Raw genomic sequence first — 20258 nt, 5'->3', positions numbered from 1 at the left:
GCAGTTGATTAGTTAGGCTTCCATAATCTCAGCCACTAACACACGCGCACCTCCACGTTCACACGCCTTGTAAATAGGTTGGTTGTTGTGGTTTCTAAATTGTAGGAACTACCTCAACGCTTCTATTTTTGGAGTGCTGGCTTAGGTTAGTTTTTGGCGGCTCCTCATTTATAGCAAAACAAAAATGCTGCACACAAACTAACTAAACAGAATATTATGGACATGTTATTTGTGAAGTCTAAAAATAAATAACCTAATTAAAATTGAAAGAATAGATCTAACAAAATAAAATAATCAAAACAGAAATAATAAATCTAAAACACACGAAATTAAATCTAACAAAATAAACTAAAGACAGACTAATAAAATAAACTATAAACTTTAATTATTTGTCATTATCAAAATAATGAAATAATACACATGTTCCTATACACCCAAATTGATGCCATATGGTGCAAGGTGTTCCCATCTACTTTGACTGGTATTGCTCAGACTTGGTTTAAGAGTTTGAAATCGGGTATTATCTCTAGCTTCTCCCAATTGTCTTCATCATTCAGTACTCATTTTGTAAGCAACTGGCGCTGTGAGCGCACTACTGGTGAGTTGCTCTATGTTAAACAACGGGAGACAAAGTCTTTGTGATTTCATTGGCCGTTTCAATGTGCAAGCAGTTTTCATCCCACAACTTTAGTAGGACGTGGCCGTCTTAGCCTTGATGACGGGGCTGAGAGAGGGATCAACATTCAGAATGATTTCATTAGAGGTGAGGAGTTTGATAAGGCTGCGAGTTTGAAAAAATGAAGGAAGAGAAGCAGAGGAAAGACAAGGGATGCGAGAGTGATCGCGACCGAGGTGAAAATAGGCAAGAATCCAATATGGTCAAAAGGGGAAATGACCGTGAAAGAAGCGACTGCGAGTGGAATGATCAGGAGAGGGGTGAATGCAAAGAACCAATTCATCGCGTACACTTAGCTCACCACCCCATAAGTCAGATATACTTGATGAATAAAGACAGTGAGAAATGGCAATGTCCAAAGCAAATGTTCCGTAAAAACCACGATAAGAGCGAGTGGTGTGATTTTCATGGTGATCACGGACATTTGACTAACGATTATCGACATCTGAAGGATAACTTGGAGGATTTGGTAAGAAGAGGTTATTTCAGCTAGTATAAAGCTCAGATTAAGGATATAGACTTGATCAAGCCCAGCCAATCAGAATGTTCAATCCTGGATTAGTGAGATCCATGTTATTAGTGGCGGTCCGATTCATGGAGGCAGTGTAAACGGAGCAAAGACAAGCCTAAAGGAATTCAGGCACCAGACCAACTTCAATGAAAGTATGCAGTGGAGAAAACCGCCAATAATGCGAGCTATGTCTTTCACTGTGGAGGACGCGAAGTTGTTTATCCCAACAATGACCCCCTGGTGGTCACATTAAAGGTGTCAAACAACTTGATCCATAGAATTCTGGTAGATGGAGGAAGTTCTACGAACATATTGTATTTCTTAACCTTTGAGAAACTGATGTTCGGTCGGGAACATTTGAAACCTGTTCGATACCTGGTGAAAGGATTCACGGGAGCATTTGTGACTCCTGAGGGTCTCATAACCTTGCCGATCAGAGTTGGAGAAGATAAAGAGGCCAGAGATCTAATGGCATAATTTTGGTGGTTAACGTACTAGGAGCTTATAATGCAATTGTTGGACGCCCCTTTATCCATGACGTCCAGGGAGTTGTGTCTAGGTATCATCTTACTATGTTGTACGTTTCAAACCTGGGGGAAACATCGAAGTTAAGAGGGAATCAAGAGATGGCAAAATCATGCTACCTAACAGCACTGAAACAGCCGACAAGGGGAATGCCAGCAAAAGAATTGAATCCACCAACTCGGAAATAAAGGCGGGCACAGAAGAAAGCCCTAGCGACTGAAGCAGAATTCGATAAAGGATATGAAGAGATGATGGAAATTTCAGTGGAAGAACTAGAGTCCAGGCCCGATGATACGCCAAGACCCAAACTAGATGGAGAAACAACGCAGGATATGCTGGCAGAGGATCCGGCAAGGACAGTTGCTGTTGCAACAAACATGGACCCAAAGGTCAGGGTCAACCTGGTGACTCTCCTAAGAGAAAACACAGATGTCTTCGTGTTCTCGGCGGATGAGATGTTGGGAATAGACCCTGCGGTGATGGTACATCGTCTAAATGTTGACAACATTGTCCGCCCTATCAAGCAAAAGAAGAGAAATTTCTCTGCTGGGAAGAATAAGGCCATAAAATAAGAAGTTGATAAGTTGCTGGCGGCGGATTTCATTGAGCCGTGTGATTATCCAAAAGGGTTAGCCAATGTGGTCATGGTAAAGAAAGCTAACGCCAATGGAGGATGTGTGTAGGTTTCACGGACCTCAACAGAACCTGCCCAAAGGAATGGTATCCGTTACCGAGAAAAGACCAGCTGGTAGACTCTATGTGAAAAAGAATGTTGATGATGTTCTCATAGGCATATTATATGTTGATGATTTATTGTTCACCGGTAATAATCAAAGTATGTTTGATGATTTCAAGATAACCATGTTCAGAGAGTTTCAAGTAATTGATTGTGGTCTTATGAATTTCTTTCTTTGCATAGAAGTGAGTCAATGTGAAGATGGTATTTTTATTTCCCAAAAAAAATGCAAAGGAGATTTTAAATAAATTTTAAATGAACTCATCCAAACCTACAAGTACCCCTATTGCAACTGGGATAAATTAAAGTTAACAAAAGATGGAGAAGGGAAATTAATCAATCCAACTTTGTACAAGAGTTTAGTTGGAAGTTTGAGATACTTAACCATCACTCGACCTGATATAGTATATGGAGTTGGACTTGTCAGCAGATATATGGAGATACCTAAAGAATCTCATTGGTGCACGGTGAAGAGAATAATGATGTATATCAAGGGCAGTTTAGAATTTGGATTGCTTTATTCTTATGGAGATGAAGCAAACTTATTTAGTTACTCTGATAGTGATTGGGCTGGAGATCAAGATGAGAGAAAAAGTACAACTGGATATGCATTTTATCAAGGTTCAACTGCTTTTACCTGGTCTTCTAAAAAACAGCGAGTTGTTGCATTATCAAGTTGTGAAGCAGAATATATAGCAGCCTCATCAGCAGTATGTGAAGCAGTATGGTTAAAAAATCTATTACACGAACTTCATCATATTCAAGAAGGACCTACTACAATATATGTTGACAACGTGTCCGCAATAAAACTTTCTAAAAATCCACTACAACATGGAAGAAGCAAGCATGTCGATACAAGGTTTCATTTTCTTCGCGACCAAGTTAAGCAAGGAATGATCACGCTCGAGTATTATAATACAACAGAGCAAGTGGCTGATATTTTTACAAAGCCCTTATCTAATGACATATTTGAAAAGTTGAGAGCAATGCTCGGAATGATAATTAAAGTTTGAAGGGGCGTGTTAAATATCAAACTTTAATTAATTACTTAAAGTTTACCATTATTATCATTTACTATTATTAGTTTTAGCCAATATATTATATGAATAGAATTGAGGAGAAATCATATTCACTGATTGTTTAGTAAGGAATAGCATTATAAATGTAAATTGTAATTGATAAAAATATATAAGTATAAAATATAAGTGATAATAAAAGGGCTGTAACCCATATTAGTTTATTATTAATAAAGTTGTTTATGTATATTAGAATTAGCACTGTGTATTTTGTAACTCCAACAGTTCTATGGATGATTTTGGCAAGCCTTCGGTACAACAAAAGCAACAATGTCTAGGAGTTCAAAATAAAATAGTGAAACACCCAATTACCAAGTCAAAGTCGATGTCTGTGGCTGAATTTGTGAAGCAACCTGAAGAACAACAACCACAACCAAAGGGTCAAAAGCACCAAAAGATTTCACAAGTTGGTGATCATGCAACTTATTCTATGAGCAATGTTCACCAAAAAGTTAAAAAAACCGTCATTGTCCATCAAGAACAACAACCTATCCGGGCACAAAACAAGTTAACAGAAGACATTTTGCTCTCCAAGGTCATTGTCAGCTTATCGTCATTTGCGGAGGAATAAATCAAATAGCGTGAATCTCAACCTTGAAATGGAAATTCCTTCCACCACTGAAGTGGAAAATGATGCTTGTGAAGCAGCTCATGAAGTTCAAGTTCAACAAGAGGTCAGAGATGATGAAAATATGGTAATGGAGAGTATGGTTCATCTTGAACAAGAAAATTCACCTCAACAAAGAACAGACTCTCTAAAGGAAAGTAACCTTTATTTTAGGCTTTTTAGTTACCCTACATTAACCATCATATTGTCTTTTGTTTTGATATCATCACATATTATTTCTGTTTGAATATACTATACCCAAAGAACATATGCAGCAAGAAATCTCAGGGGAAGAAAGCTGACATGATTAATCCTTGAGCACTGGTATAATTGTGATTTAGCTATTAAAAATTGGTCCCATTGTCTAATACGACTAAGATGGTTCTATCTGTGAGATTTGGTAACAAAACCAAAGAATGAATTACATAACTACATTCATATAGCAGCATATCTTTTGCTTCATCTCTTTGTTCTATAGTAAAATAGGCAAGAATGTTGGACAGTTGGAGTTAATCCAACTTCATCTGTGGTGCTTGTATTGAGGACATGGGTATTTGTTTGACTATGAATTTTGTGCTATTGGTTCTACATCAATTTTTTTGGTTCCAAGCAATTTGAATTCTTGGACTGGATTTTCTCCTTGTTCTTCTTGATGCTAATGGGTTCACTTCCTTTCCCCCAAACTCTAGTATGCCCCCTTCTGAGGACAAGCTTATACTTTGATGGTGATAGAATACTTGTCCGTTATTTGGCTGTCATATTTTTTGTGTTGTGTGTTTCTCACCCTCGGTAGGACAGCATTAGCCGTGGCTATCAAGCCGGTGAGACTTTTTGAAGCATTAACACCAACGGTGCTTCCTAAAATAATCTACCTTTCACATCCTTGACACGGCGTTCGTTATGTGGCATCTTAAAAGTGGTGGCTAATCAAAGATCTAGCTACATTTAGCTGTGGAAGATGGAAACTCAACTAGTTGACATTCTTTTTAACATGTCCTTCTAGTGGCTTCCACTGGTGACGATGAGGGAGAAACATGGGTTATATTAATGGACGAGTGTGTTGGCACACCTAGTGAGACAGAGTGAGGCTTGATAGCAGTGGTGGAGCTGTGTTAAATTTGTTAGCGATAGAATGAAGGTCAGTACCAAAGATGAGTGCATGTTGCTGCAGCCGTGTAGGGCACCTTTCATTTGTGTGGATCATAGTGCAAGGACTAGTCAAGGGTTCGGGGGCTATAATGGGTTATCTTTTTCTCTTTCCTTTGGTTTTAAAATTGAACATCCTGAAACATCTTAATTAAGTTATTGCATCAATAAGAATATTACTTTGAGTACATGGGTATGTGTTTGACAATAGCACACCTCTGTAGAATCGTGTAATCTCAAGATACATACTTGATCATTGTTGTGGCTTTCTGTTTATGAAATAGATTGATTTCAGATGTAACACAGTTTATTAAACAATCATGACAAACGAAAATTTTAGAAACTATGATATGAAATGGTTCCTTCCTAGAGCTATGTAACTAAAAGAGCCTGCAACAGCAGATGCATTGTGAGGTTCACCTGTCTGGTCTGTCATCTTGGCTAGTCCAAAATCTGCAATTTTGGCATTGAACTCAAGATTCCAACAAGATATTGCTTGATCTCTATGAATGACAGGAGGACAACGGTCACTATACAAATAGCATAATCCCTTTGCAGCGCCAACATCAATTCTCAGTCATGTTTATTTTCTTTTCAAACTGTATTTTTAACGTTTAGAAAAAGCTTGTGTGAATTGAGCAATCTAATTAATTACACTAACAAGTGCATATTTTTAGCTCCAACAACCAAGAAGCATCGAGGACTAACAAAGTTCGTTAAGGTTCATGATCGTACAAGAGAAGAACACCCATTTTCTTATTCTAAACTCTAATAGGCAGCCAATTGGACCCACAAATGAGATTGTTCACGAATTCACTCGGGTTTTAGGAACAATGTCAAAAAATTCCGAGCTTGCCCCACTGAGTTATGTTGATTGGCCAAGTCTACCCACACATGACATAATATGAGAATATGCTCTGGTTTGTATCCATCTTTATTTGTTTTAGTTAAGTACTTTATCTTATTTACGGCTAATGGAGCATGTAATTAACAGGAGAAATACATAGTCCCTAAAGAAGGAAGAAAGTGGGTAATTGAAACGCTTATTGTTGGATGGCATATCCATAAGTGTAGAACGAAAACAAAACACTTCGACTCATGGGAAAGTGATGAACAAAAATGGGAAAAACATCCAAAGACAATTTCAGAGTCTCAATTCAAAGATCTCTTGAACTATTGAAACAATTCCAAAATTGAGGTATATTAGTCTTGTCTATTTATTAAGCTTTTGGTGTTAAACATATTTTTAGAAGCTAACTATTCTAATTATTTTATTGCATAGGAAAAAAGTTAGAAGAACAAAAGGAATCATTAATTGCTAGAGGATATGAATACTATGGGTCCAAATTCATATGCCATTTTACGTCATAAGTTGGTAATTACCTTTAATAATCAGTTTTTTTCTAGTATACTTCATGTAAAGTAAGAAAGTGTGACTGCTCCATAACCTTTTTATTATAATAAAGAGCTTAAAATTGGTGGTAGCTAAGTAGCACCCACCCCTTGGAAACACTCCTTCAATTGGTTCTCCTTTAGCTCCATCACTTTACAATACTCCTCTATTTCCTTGGCTTTATTTTCTAGAGCTTCAAGAGGTGCATTTAATTGTTTCTCTCTGAATATTGCTGCTTGGTGATGTTTCAGTTCAATCCCCTGACAACAATCCTCGAGTTGCTTCACTTTCATCTCAAGAGATTCAACACTGTCATCCATATGCTTGCCTCCAATTCCATTATTTTCAGAGATTCATCAACATTTGACTCTTTAAACTTTATCCTTTTGCAGTCCTCATTTAATTGTTTCTTACTCAACTCCAGAGCATCAATACTTTCACTCACTTCCCACGCCCTTTTAATTCTACAGCTTGAAACCGCTAATCCAGTTCCTTCTCTATCAACTCAAGACCTTTATGACTTTCATCTTTCTGCTTCTCTTTCAAGTCAAGAGCTTGAAGATTTTCACTCATTTCCCTTTCTTTTAACTCTATGCGATGTACTGCTCGGAAATGTCCATCAACTTCCTTCTCTATTAATTCCAACCCTTTTCGACTTTCAGTGATTAGTTTTTCTTGCTTTTCCAACTGTCGTAACCTGTAATTTATTTCCTCTTCTTTTTGTTCTACTACTAAGCTATGTTCATCACTCATTAGCTGCTGCCATGCATGTGGTCAAATATGTTTATCTGATTATTTATTATTCGGTAGAGATCGTTTTGACAAATAATAATCTTATGCAATACCCTAAAATGTTTTTATGGATAGCAACAAGCTGATCCACGCAAGCAAGAACCATCTCGAGCGAAGGTATACAAAGAATCAATGTTGAGAGATTCGAAAAAGACATACAAAATAAGCTTCGTGAAAACAAAAGACAATATTGTGAGTTACATTTACTATATGCTTGCATATGTTATATATATATATATATATATATATATATATATATAAAAATATGTATGTAATTTCTCATCATAATGGAGACTTTAGCATCTAAAGAGCACGAAGAAGGTGCTAATAGTGAAGATCCATACAATCAAGTGATCAAAAAGGTGGAGTATAGTGGACGTGTCCGCCTCTACGAGAAAGGTGTGACCAAAACTGATCTAAATAAAGGGGGCACAAAATGTCGTTACATAATTCCTCAAGAATTCCTACAAAGCATTCAAATGGGGTTGGTAGAACAACTACGAGACGCTAATCCTGGTATAGATCTTGTGGTTCCCGATGTCCAAGTATCTTATACTACAAGAGATGCAAATACTGCAAGCAATAAAGCCATTGAGAAGAATGGTGAACAAGAATTAACTTCCGGGACGGACTTGTTAAATCAGATAAGATTTATGTACTAAATGTCTTTTATATCCCGTGATAGATTTATGCATTATATCTTTTTTAGTCTTTTATGTACAACACCACATACATTATGTTCCTAAGAAAATACTTTCCGCATCCTTGATTATTAACACAGGTAGTAAATACACTTTTTTTTGGTTATATATATATGATGGCTCCACAAACTTGTTAATTTACTCGTGTAGGTAAAAATTAATTCTTGCAAACAACATTAATGATAACTTTTGTAAATTTCTATAGGTACATGAAGTAGACGAAAATATATCACATGATCAAGAACAATTGCAATCGCACAAATGACAAGTTTTTGGCTATAGATCTCGCTTAAAAATGGAGCATAATTTTGGAATTAATTGGACAGCTAGCTAGAAATCTTATTTTTTTGGTAATATATTTACGCTACAAGTAGATATTGTTTGGTGCATACATTTTAGGTTGGAAGTAAATATTTTTTGGTGGTCAAACTACTCTTGGGATTTGATATATATACAATAGTATTATATTAAGTACTTGGTATTGTAAATCGTCGAACAATTGGATGATATTTGGATATATTTATGGTTCTTTTTGGAAATCTAAATTATCATCATGTTTATTTGGGATTTTTAAAACTATTTCAGCTTTGCATCAACATCAAATTAATAGGTCAATATATCCGTATTTAATTTATAGATCCGTCGTAAGTAGCTTCAATATGCAAAAAGAGGAAATTGCAACGGTTCATGGGATAAGATAGAGGTGTGGCATTAGATTTTGAAATGTGTTGCATCATATGTTATGCAACGGTTCATGGGATACCACAGAGGCGTTGCATTAGACTTCGATATGTGTTGCATCATATGTAATGCAACGGTTCATGGGATACCATAGAGGCGTTGCATTAGCCGATAAACATGTGTTGCCTCAGATTTATTGCAACGGGTATTTGATGTTGCAACTGGCCGTTGCATTAGGCGTGCAAGACCGTTGCATTAGATCTAATGTAAGGGCCGCAATAGCAACGGTTGCCTACCCGTTGCAATAGTTCTATTGCAACGGTTATTTAGTCTATTACAACGGTTTTCAGGGGAACATTGTATTAGACCTCAAAAGGTTTAATTTCGCCTTAATATGGAGGCCCAACTAGAACATAAAGCGCATAGGACAAAGTCAACAGAAGTCAAAATCAATAGGCCGTCAAGACCATCAGGAGATGAAAGTCGAGAATAGCAAAAGTACAGGTGGTTAAAGAACAATCAGGAGACGGATCCACATAAGGAAGAATATGTAAGCCTACAGTTATTCAGCGCCAGAAGACGGTTGAGATTCGAATAAAAAATGATTCAATTATTTTCCCCTCCAAGAAAGCATGGAAGTTTCATAACACGTTTCCCAATAAATAGAGGAATGATCATCAAGGAAAGGACAACAAACAAAATAACACGCAACAACTTGCATTTACTCTCTTCTTAGCGTAGCCTAGCCTTAGTCTAGCCAACCCCCTTATGGGGTTATAGTTTAGTCCCTTAGACTTAGAACATCTTCCGACGCCAAGTTCTGTAATTCTCCGATTGAAGCAAGTAACCATGCAGGTAACAGCCTTCGTACTTTTCTTTTAGTTGTCCAGTCTGGCTTATCCTCGTATGTGCTGTAAAATCTTTCTTAAACTTTGTAGTATGCATGGGAATATTTTTCCTTAATTAAAAGATTAATTATTGCTCGCTCTATTTACTGCATTTTGCCTAAATTTAATAGGCGTTGTAGTTTAATCATTAATTAAATTGCAACAAAGTACGTTAGCAAGATTTTATCTAATTAAAACCGATAACCCCGAGGGATTAAGCCTCCCGTGGCACTCAATATCAAACTACTGGGTGTACATTGACTTGTTTGCAAAGTCAACAAGCTGATTTTGCACCAACAATATTACATTTTCATGTTAGTTAATGCCTCTTTATTGGAAGGTGTATGACAAAGAACAGGAATAAGAGATTGAGATTGGCTACGACTGACTCACATGGCGTTGAAAGAAGTGTTGGAAACCAACAACAAACACAAAATTATGTTGTTATGTCAATTGTTCAATTATCCATAAGAGAAACAACAAGGTCGTCATGGCGTTCGAATTCCCAAACTGTAGGTAATCAGATACTAGGGATGAAAATCAACATTAAGGTGGCCAGGAAGACATCAAAAGCTCTAGAAACGTGGGTGAACCTGAAAATGATATTGGAAGAATATAAGAACATACTATGGAAGGTAATTTTAGTTCAAAGTAATAAACACTACTGATTTCATGTATATTATTTGCTTGAGTGTTTAGTTGGTTGAATATATGCTTCCAATGAAACAGACCCAAATGAAAATAGAAGACGTGAAAAACGGTTTTAGTTGAGGTGTCTAACCTACCTGAAGGGCATCAGATCGTTTTGCTCATCATCATTCATATATAATATTGACAAAAGAAAATATAAAGCAGAAGTAAACTTTTGTTTGAGTAAAATGGAAGAATTTGTCTATCAGGTTCAATTGTTGAATACTAATAAAGTGGTAGAGTTTGATTTATATAATAGATATTACGAAATATTAATCAACATTTAGGTTTTAAAATATTATCAGTATAATTACTAATAATAAATTCAAGTTTTATTTTTTTTCTTCTAATTGTGTTAACCAAATAATTTTTTTAATTTAAGTTTTTATCAGAGTTTTTCACACATATGTAAGAGGAGGAAATCATTCTCCTTAATTTAATATTTAACTAAAATTTCAAATTCGATTCCATTGTTATCTTGTTCGATATATATAGCGAGTCGGAAGAAGAAAGGATTATTTATTATATATGGCAATTTAAATTTATTAAGGATATATGAGACCTTTTTTTTAGAGAGACACTATCTTCCTCCCCCCTTCACTTACTATCCTTATATGCATGCTTTGTGTGCGTTGACATTTTTAACTTAGTGTTGTTATTCAGTCATAAAATCGGTCGGTTAATTATAATTTTAATTGAATATAATAACATATACACGTACGATTCTATCCACTCTAAGTGCGGTTTTAAGAATGTTACTTTTATTTTCGATTTTAAAAGTTGTATTGATTTGTATTATTTTTAAGAGAAATTGCACTTACATAATATTTTTTGTAATAATTTAGGTGCCTTTTTCTCTTTGCATTATGTACATTTTTTTATATTGACGATTTTTTTATAACCAGAAGTGTAAATTTTTTTATTGTAATTTTGCATTGCCTTTTAAATACTATTTTATATAGATGGTTGTGAGTAATACTCATTCTTTACAAAAAAATTTACTTCTTATGTTTATTTAACACACTACTATTTTTGTAAATTTAATAGGAAAATATGTGTTATATACCAAGATAAATAAATTACATACTTAATTGAAAGTATATAACAGACCCACAAATCGTAAATGTTGTGAAGTTCCCACCCTCTTAAGTTTTTTTTTTATTCTTAAGTGTTTGTAATTGAAAATGATAGTTTTTTAAATAAAAACTTTCTTGAGATTATATAGTTATTCAATGTATTAGTTTGTATCTTGTATATGGAGTATGATTTAGGCTCCGTTTGTGATGTATTTATTCTTCAAGAATCAAATACTTAAGTGCAGAAGCTAAGTAAACAAATCAATAACAATAAAACACAATCAAGAAACACCAAGATTCAAGCAAGAATACAAAGACTCAAGCAAGAACTTACCAAGGACTCGAACCAAAGTCACCAGGATAGAACTTAGATTATTCAATGATAAAGACTAAGTCACCACAAGGAATAATACTAAGGGTTTTGAATGCATAGAGGCTAAGCCACCAACACTCAAGAGGATTTGTAAACAATCAATGTTTAACTCAAAACACTCGAAAATTCTTATTAATTCTGTAAAATATTCGAACTACATAGACCCTTATTTATACTAGTTTAATTAGCCTAATCCTAGTAGGAAACAAGCATCCTACTCCTACTAGTAGACACAAACCAAACCCTAATAGGCTTAGGACAAGTCCCTAAGTCCTAGACTCCTTAGACTCCTTGAATCATGTAAAATCCATCGTTTTAAGAACGTAGGCAAAACCATGATTTCTAATACAACTATAACTAGGAAAGCATTTAAAGATATGAATACTAATAGAATTAGGATCCTCATAGACATGTTCACTTCACACGCCTATTCCATACTACCTTGGTTGGTTAGCAAACATGCTACCACCTTAGTAGTCATTCCCATGAAGAGTCCTCCATGTACATCAATTGAGCCAAGATTTAAAAAGATGCTTTTATATGCAAGTGCTAGAAAACTTGCATCCATTACTTCTGTATCATCCTCCTCTTCTTTAGAAACAATTGTCCTCAATTGAGCCATATCATCATCATGGACATAAGGTGCCAAATCTCCCACATTCACAGTGGCACTTACATTGTAATTTCCAGGCAACTCCAACTTGAATGCATTATCATTCACTTTGCTAATGATCTTGAAAGGACCATCTGAGCGTGGCATTAGCTTGTTCTTTCTAAGCCCTGGAAATCTTTCTTTCCTCAAGTGTAACCAAACCAAATCACCAACCTTAAAAGAATGTTGCACTCGATTTTTATTAGCTAGTTGTTGATATTTGGTGTTCACCTTTTCAATCCTTGCTTTAACTTGTGCATGAAGTTTAAGCATTGCTTGCGCCTTTTTCCTTTGCATCTACATGGTAAACCTCATCACTAGGGAAGGAATAAGATCAATAGGTACCTTAGGGATAGCTCCATAAACAATCTCAAATGGAGAGCAATTTGTAGCATAGGTAGGTGACCTATTGTAAGCAAATTCAGCATGTGCAAGCTTCATATCCCAATCCTTGGTACTCTTACTTACCAAACCTCTAAGTAAGGCGCCCAAAGTCCTATTAGTCACTTCAGTTTGTCCATCAGTTTGAGGATGATGGGAAGTACTAAAGCATAACTTTGTACCAAGGAGCTTCCATAGTGTCTTCCAAAAGTAACTCATAAATTTAGTATCCCTATCACTTACGATAGTTGTAGGAACACCATGGAGCCTAATGATCTCTTTGCAATATAAATCTGCTACTTTGGAAGCATCATCAGTTTTGTGACAAGGAATGAAGTGTGCCATCTTAGAGAACCTATCAATGACCACCATGATAGAATCTTTGCCTCTTTGTGTCCTAGGCAAACCTACAATGAAATCCATAGCCACATCTTCCCAAGGACCATTAGGAATAGTAGACCTGTCAATCGGACCAATCGGATCGGATTCGGACCGGACCAATTCAGATCGGACCATTTTCGGATCAAGTTACATTCGGACTGGGATCGGACCGGATCGGACCGTTTCGGATTGGGTCATCGTTCGGACTATTATTTCGGATCGGAATCGGACAGGAACAATTCAGATCGGGCCGTTTTCGGATCAAGTTACATTCGAACCAGGATCGGACCGGATCGGATCATTTCGGATTGGGTATCGTCGATTCGACATTATTCTCGGATCGGAATGGACTAGGTGGAATGAATGGAATACTTATGCCAATGATATTTTTTTTATATAAAAAAAGGGTAAGTTTCGGGTATTTCGGATCAAAGCCTAATCGAAACCAATAATTTCGGATCGGTTTACCTTCGGGTCGGATTAATTTTAGATTTGCTCGGATCGGTTTCGGATCGGGTAAGATTATATCGGATCATTCGGATTTCGGATGAGTTTCGGATCAAGATTATTTCGGATCGGGATTCGGACCGGATCGGGACCGTTTCGGATTCGGATCAAGGTTCGGACCGTCTCGTTTGGACCCAGATCGGACCACGGATCGGATATTTCGGACCGGATTTTCGGATCAGGACCAACTTTGCCAGGTCTAAGGAATAGGTAGAGGAGTATACAAACCTTGGTGAAAAGTGCTTTTGGCCTTTTGACATGTAGGACACCTTGAAATAACTCCTTGCACATCCCCTTGCATCTTTGGCCAATAAAAATGTTCTTGTAGAATAGCCAAAGTCTTGTTCATGCCAAAATGTCCTGCTAGACCTCCTCCATGAGCTTGCCTTACCAAAAGCTCTCGAATAGAACAAGATGGAATGCATAACCTTTCTCTCTTGAAAATCACTAGTAGAATAAATGCTACTTGCTGCGGTTAAAAAGTGCCCTATTGCTGCGTTTTTGGGCGCGCAGCAATTAAGGGCGCAGCAATAGGTATTAATAATATTGCTGCGGTTTTAAACCGCAGCAATATATACAAATATTGCTGCGGTTTTAAAGGCCGGTAATATTGCTGCGGTTTTTGAGCACGAAACCGCAGCAATATTACTTTTTTGTACAAATATGCATATTGCTGCATTAAAACCGCAGGGAAAGTTATATTTAAAAATGAAAAATATGCATATTGCTGCGGTTGTTGCCTAAAAACCGCAGCAATACTACTGGTACAGCAAAAAAAAAAATTTTTTTTTTTTTGTATTTTACTATCAAATTTGAGATATTAAAACTTGACAATTAATCCATTCACTATCCAAGACGACATCTCATAATCAAGAGTCGATAACTTATCATAAAAAAAATAATTAAAAGATGAAAAGAAAGAATATGAAATAACAAAAAATTTCTAAATCTGGTGAAATTACCAGAAAATTAAACAAAACAGAAATAAAAGAGAAACTAAAAAAAAACTAAAAAAAAAAACTGGCGAAAATGAAATTACAAGAAACAAAATTCAGATCTAAAAAAACAAAAAAAAACGAAAAAAAAAATACAGAATTCAAATCGCAAAATACAAAATCTCAACCAAAATGACAAAAAAAGAAGATCTGGATACAGAATTTCGTGACAAAAAATCCAAATTACACTAAAAGATGGTCGCTGATGGTCGGTGATGGTTCGCGTAGCTTCGTCCGAAGGTTGACGGAAGGCGGTGATGGTTTGCGTAGCTTCGTCGCTTGGTTGACGAAGGTTCCGTTCGCTTGGTAATGGTTCGCGTACCTTCGTCCGAAGGTTGACGGAAGGCGGTGGGCCGACGAATAAGAACGGTCGTTGGCGGTCTGGTGAAGAACGACGAAGGTTGACGGAAGGCGGTGGGCCGACGAAGAAGAACGGTCGTTGGTGAAGAACGGTCGTTGGTGAAGAACGACGAAGATTGAGAGAGATAAGAGGATGAGATGTTGAGAGAGATGAGAGGATGAGAGGTAGACGGCGTGTGAGGTGAGAGAGGGAAAGTGAGGAAAAAAACCCTAACTGATGGGTTTTATTTATTTTTTAAAAATATTGCTGCGGTTTTTGGGAAAAACCGCGCAATATATTATAATGTTATTTTTTAATATTATTTTAATATATTGCTGCGGTTTTTGTCCAAAACCGCAGCAATATATCTAGTTAAATATTCATTTTTTTTCTAAATTTTTTCTGTTGATATTATATTGCTGCGGTTTTACGCCGAAACCGCAGCAATATCTTTATTTTATATTTTATCTTTATTTTTACGTGATATATTGCTGCGTATGGGTAAAACCGCAGCAATACCACCGCAGCAAATAGCATTTATTCTACTAGTGAATAAAACCATCATGAAGCACATATGCACCATAGGAACCCTTAGAACATGCCTCCATAATCTCCTTGAAGTGCGCATCCTCTTTGTAATATTCCTTCACTAGTTCAAAACCAAGAAGTCTTGAACTCAACACTCCAAGTAAAGAATGCCTCCTAGACAAAGCATCTGCCACCACATTAGCCTTGCCATCTTTATACCTTGAAGAGAAATTGAAAGATTGCAAAAACTCCACCCATTTAGCATGCCTAGGGTTTAGCTTTTGTTGTCCATGTATATACTTCAAAGCTTCATGATCTGAGTGAAGCACAAAAGGACTTGGCCGAAGGTGGTGACTCCAATGTCAAGTGCTCTGACTATTGCATAGAACTCCTTATCATATGTAGAATAGTTGAGTTTAGCACCACTCAACTTCTCACTAAAATATGCAATAGGGCGCTTCTTTTGAATCAACACAGCTCCAATTCCAAATCCACTAGCATCACATTCAACCTCAAATGGTTGTGTAAAATCCGAAAGTGCAAGAATAGGAGTATTACATAACAAATCCTTAATAGTATCAAAGGCTTGTTGAGCTGCCTTTGTCCATATGAACTTACTTTGTTTAATACATTCGGTCATAGGGGCCACAATGCTACTAAAATTGCGCATAAACCTTCTATAAAAAGAAGCTAAACCATGAAAGGAACGTACCTCAGAAATAGTGGAAGGAATAGGCCAACTTTTGATAGCTTCTACCTTAGATGGATCCACAGAAACACCATCTTTGGAGACAATGTACCCCAAGAATGTAACACTAGGAACTAGAAAGTAGGACTTCTCTAGCTTCCCATAGAGCTTTTGTTGGCGCAACACCTCAAAAACTTCCTTTAAATGAGCTAAGTTTTCCACCACATTCTTGCTATAAACAAGTATATCATCAAGATAAACCACAACACACTTACCTAAGAATGGTTTTAACACCTCATTCATCAATCTCATGAAGGTGCTAGGTGCATTTGTTAATCCAAATGGCATCACAAGCCATTCATATAGTCCCATCTTAGTCTTGAATGATGTTTTCCATTCATCTCCTTCTCTCATCCTAATTTGATGATAACCACTCAAATCAATCTTAGAAAATATAGTAGAGCCATGCAATTCATCAAGTAAGTCATCCAATCTAGGAATAGGAAAACGATACTTAATGGTTATGTTATTAACTGCCCTACTATCTATGCACAGCGCCAAGTACCATCTTTCTTAGGCACCAACAAGGCTGGTACTGCACATGGACTCATACTTTCACGCACATATCCCCTAGACATCAACTTTTCAATTTTCCTTTGCAATTCTTGTGTCTCTTGAGGATTACACCTATAAGCAGCTTTGTTTGGCAATGAAGCACCTGGAACTAGGTCAATTTGATGCTCAATGCCACGGATGGGGGGTAAACCTGGAGGTAAGTCTTGAGGGAAGACATCACTATACTCATCAAGCACATGTTCAAGGTGTTTAGTAACCTTGTAAGTTTGTTGCTTCCCTTCTACTTCCTTAGCCATTAAGAGGTACCCTTCATGTTCTTCCTCCAATTCCTTCTCAATCTCCTTAGCACTTACTAACAATGTACCTTTCTTTGGAATAGGGGAAGATAAAGGTTTTAAAGCAGTTCTCTTACCTCCAATTGTAAGCAATGCATGCTGTTGCGGCCATCATACTTTACATGCCTATCAAATTGCCATGGTCGTCCCAAAAGGATGTGACAAGCATCCATGTTGCATACATCACATAGAACATCATCTTTAAACTTGCCAATTTCGAACACAATCAAGGCTTGCTTAGTTACCTTGATGCCATTATCATCACTAAGCCAATTAAGCTTGTAAGGGTGTGGATGGTTTGAAGTAGGCCACTTCAATTTATCTATAAGAGTAGTAGACACTACATTAGCACAACTACCATTATCAATTATTAAATCACATACCCTTTGTTTCACTAGGCAACGAGTGAAAAAGATCTTGTCCCTTTGAGTGTGCTCGAAAGGGGCTGGTTGAGTGTGGAGCATGCGCCTCACTATAAGTTGTTGGCCCTCATACACTGGCTCTTCCTCTGAAACAGCTTCATAAGTGGCTTCTTCCTCATGCTCCTTGTCGCCTTTAAACTCCTCTTCTTCAAAGTTGCCCTTAGCATACTCATCCTCTATCTCTTGGATGTCCCTAAAAGTCATCACCCTATTATTAGGACAATCCTTTAAGATGTGTCCATAACCTTTACACTTGAAGCATATGCGCCTCTCATCTGTTGCTAGGCATGTAGAAGCCTTACCCTTGTCCCCTTTAAACTTATCAAACTTAAGAGTAGATGAACTACCCTCTTCTTTCTTGGCGCCACCATAAGGTTTATCTCCTTGCTTCACAAAAGGCTTAAAGGTGGAGGCTTTCTTAGCCTTGACGTACTTTTTAGCCCTTAGAGCCACTTGCACCACCTCTTCAAAACTCCAATAAGGTTGTAGATACACCTTCTTAGCTATTCTCTTATCCAATCCAGCAATGAAACGAGCAATCTTATGCTCAGCTTTCTCATCTACATCACATAACATGTTTATTTTCTCAAACTCCACCACATATTCCTCCACACTTGGAGAGTTTTCTTGCAAAACTTGGAGTTTTCGAAACATATCTTGAGTAAAATCAGAAGGAAGAAATCTTTTCTTCATCCTAGTCTTTAGTTTCTCCCATGAGTGTAAGCTAGGTTTGCCATCTTTGCGCCTCTTGTTTCTTAAGTTCTCATACCATAGGCTAGCATACCCTGTGAGTTTTAAGATAGCCACCTTAAATCTCTTCTCATCATCATAGTCTTTATAATCAAAGACTCTCTCCAATCTTTGTAGCCATTCAAGGAACTTCTCTGGCTTCATAGCACCATCAAAATCTGGAAGATCAAGCCTTAGACCTCTATTATTATCCCTTGGTGGTTGTCTATGGCGTGGATGAGGAACCTCATCATCAGAACTAGCTTCATGGTTGCTAGTATGCATACTCCTAACAGGACTAGGAGAAGTGTGGCGCCTCCCATGCATCCCTTGTTGCATCATGCGCATTAGCTCGTCCATACGTGTGGTTAGGTCTTCTAGTTGCCTATCCCTTCGTATGTTTTGTCCTTGTTCCAAGCTAAGTCCTCTAGGGACTCTCCCTTCTTCACCCTCTCTTCCTCCTTGATTATTGTCCATGGTTGCCAAACAGAACTTGGCGTGGACACCCCTTGTGTTCGTCTCCAAGAAACCGCCTCAACTCACCTTAATATGATGTGTAATGTATGTTCTTGGTTGTTTTAATGGATCTTGGATGTTTTTCTTTCACCAATCAATAATAATATTGTAGTACTTTGATGAAACTTTATGAAAAATCAAGAATCTTGAAAAAAAGATTGGATCTTTAAGACTTTCTTGAAGATCTAATACTCCCCCTTAAAGGAAAAAAAATTCGGGCCCCTTCAATGGATGTCACCTATGCTCTTGATACCATATGATGTATTTATTCTTCAAGAATCAAATACTTAAGTGCGGAAGCTAAGTAAACAAATCAATAACAATAAAACACAATCAAGAAACACCAAGATTCAAGCAAGAATACAAAGACTCAAGCAAGAACTTACCAAGAACTCGAACCAAAGTCACCAGGATAGAACTTAGATTATTCAATGATAAAGACTAAGTCACCACAACGAATAATACTAAGGGTTTTGAATGCATAAAGGCTAAGCCACCAACACTCAAGAGGATTTGTAAACAATCAATGTTTAACTCAAAACACTCGAAAATTCTTACTAATTCTGTAAAATATTCGAACTACATAGACCCTTATTTATACTAGTTTAATTAACCTAATCCTAGTAGGAAACAAGCATCCTACTCCTACTAGTAGACACAAACCAAACACTAATAGGCTTAGGACAAGTCCCTAAGTCCTAGACTCCTTAGACTCCTTGAATCATGTAAAATCCATCGTTTTAAGAACGTAGGCAAAACCATGATTCCTAATACAACTATAACTAGGAAAGCATTTAAAGATATGAATCCTAATAGAATTAGGATCCTCATAGACATGTTCATTTCACACGCCTATTCCATACTACCTTGGTTGGTTAGCAAACATGCTACCACCTTAGTAGTCATTCCCATGAAGAGTCCTCCATGTACATCAATTGAGCCAAGATTTAAAGAGATGCTTTTATATGCAAGTGCTAGAAAACTTGCATCCATTACTCCTGTATCAGTTTGGTAGGGCGTAAAACATTTTCGTGGAAAACAGTTTTCCTCTATTTTCAGTTTTACATTGTTTGGTTGGCAAAAGAGTGTAAAACCATTTTCCCTTAGGGTAAAATTACTCTCACAATGATGGAAAACTATTTTCCCTTCAAAATGAAAGGAAAACGGTTTTCCTTATCTCTCTTGTACATTCGTCTTGCTACTTTCTTACTTTCCCTTTCATTTCATCATTTTTCTTACATGGAATCAAACAACGCAAAACTAATTTTGGAATTGAGTTTTACATTGTAAATTGTTTTCTATGAAAATCATTTTACACTGAAAATATTTTACACCCTA

General features: G+C 36.8%; 1 pseudogene; it reads right to left on the bottom strand.

The window, feature by feature from the left end:
* Positions 1-10306: 10306 nt before the first annotated feature.
* Positions 10307-18881, bottom strand: LOC125493780 (uncharacterized; annotated as a pseudogene).
* Between the last annotated feature and the right edge of the window lie 1377 nt (positions 18882-20258).

Source organism: Beta vulgaris, chromosome 9 (assembly GCF_026745355.1).
Source record: "Beta vulgaris subsp. vulgaris cultivar EL10 chromosome 9, EL10.2, whole genome shotgun sequence".
In the NCBI taxonomy this organism is placed as follows: domain Eukaryota; kingdom Viridiplantae; phylum Streptophyta; class Magnoliopsida; order Caryophyllales; family Amaranthaceae; genus Beta; species Beta vulgaris.
This window is presented reverse-complemented; position numbering and strand designations above follow the sequence as displayed.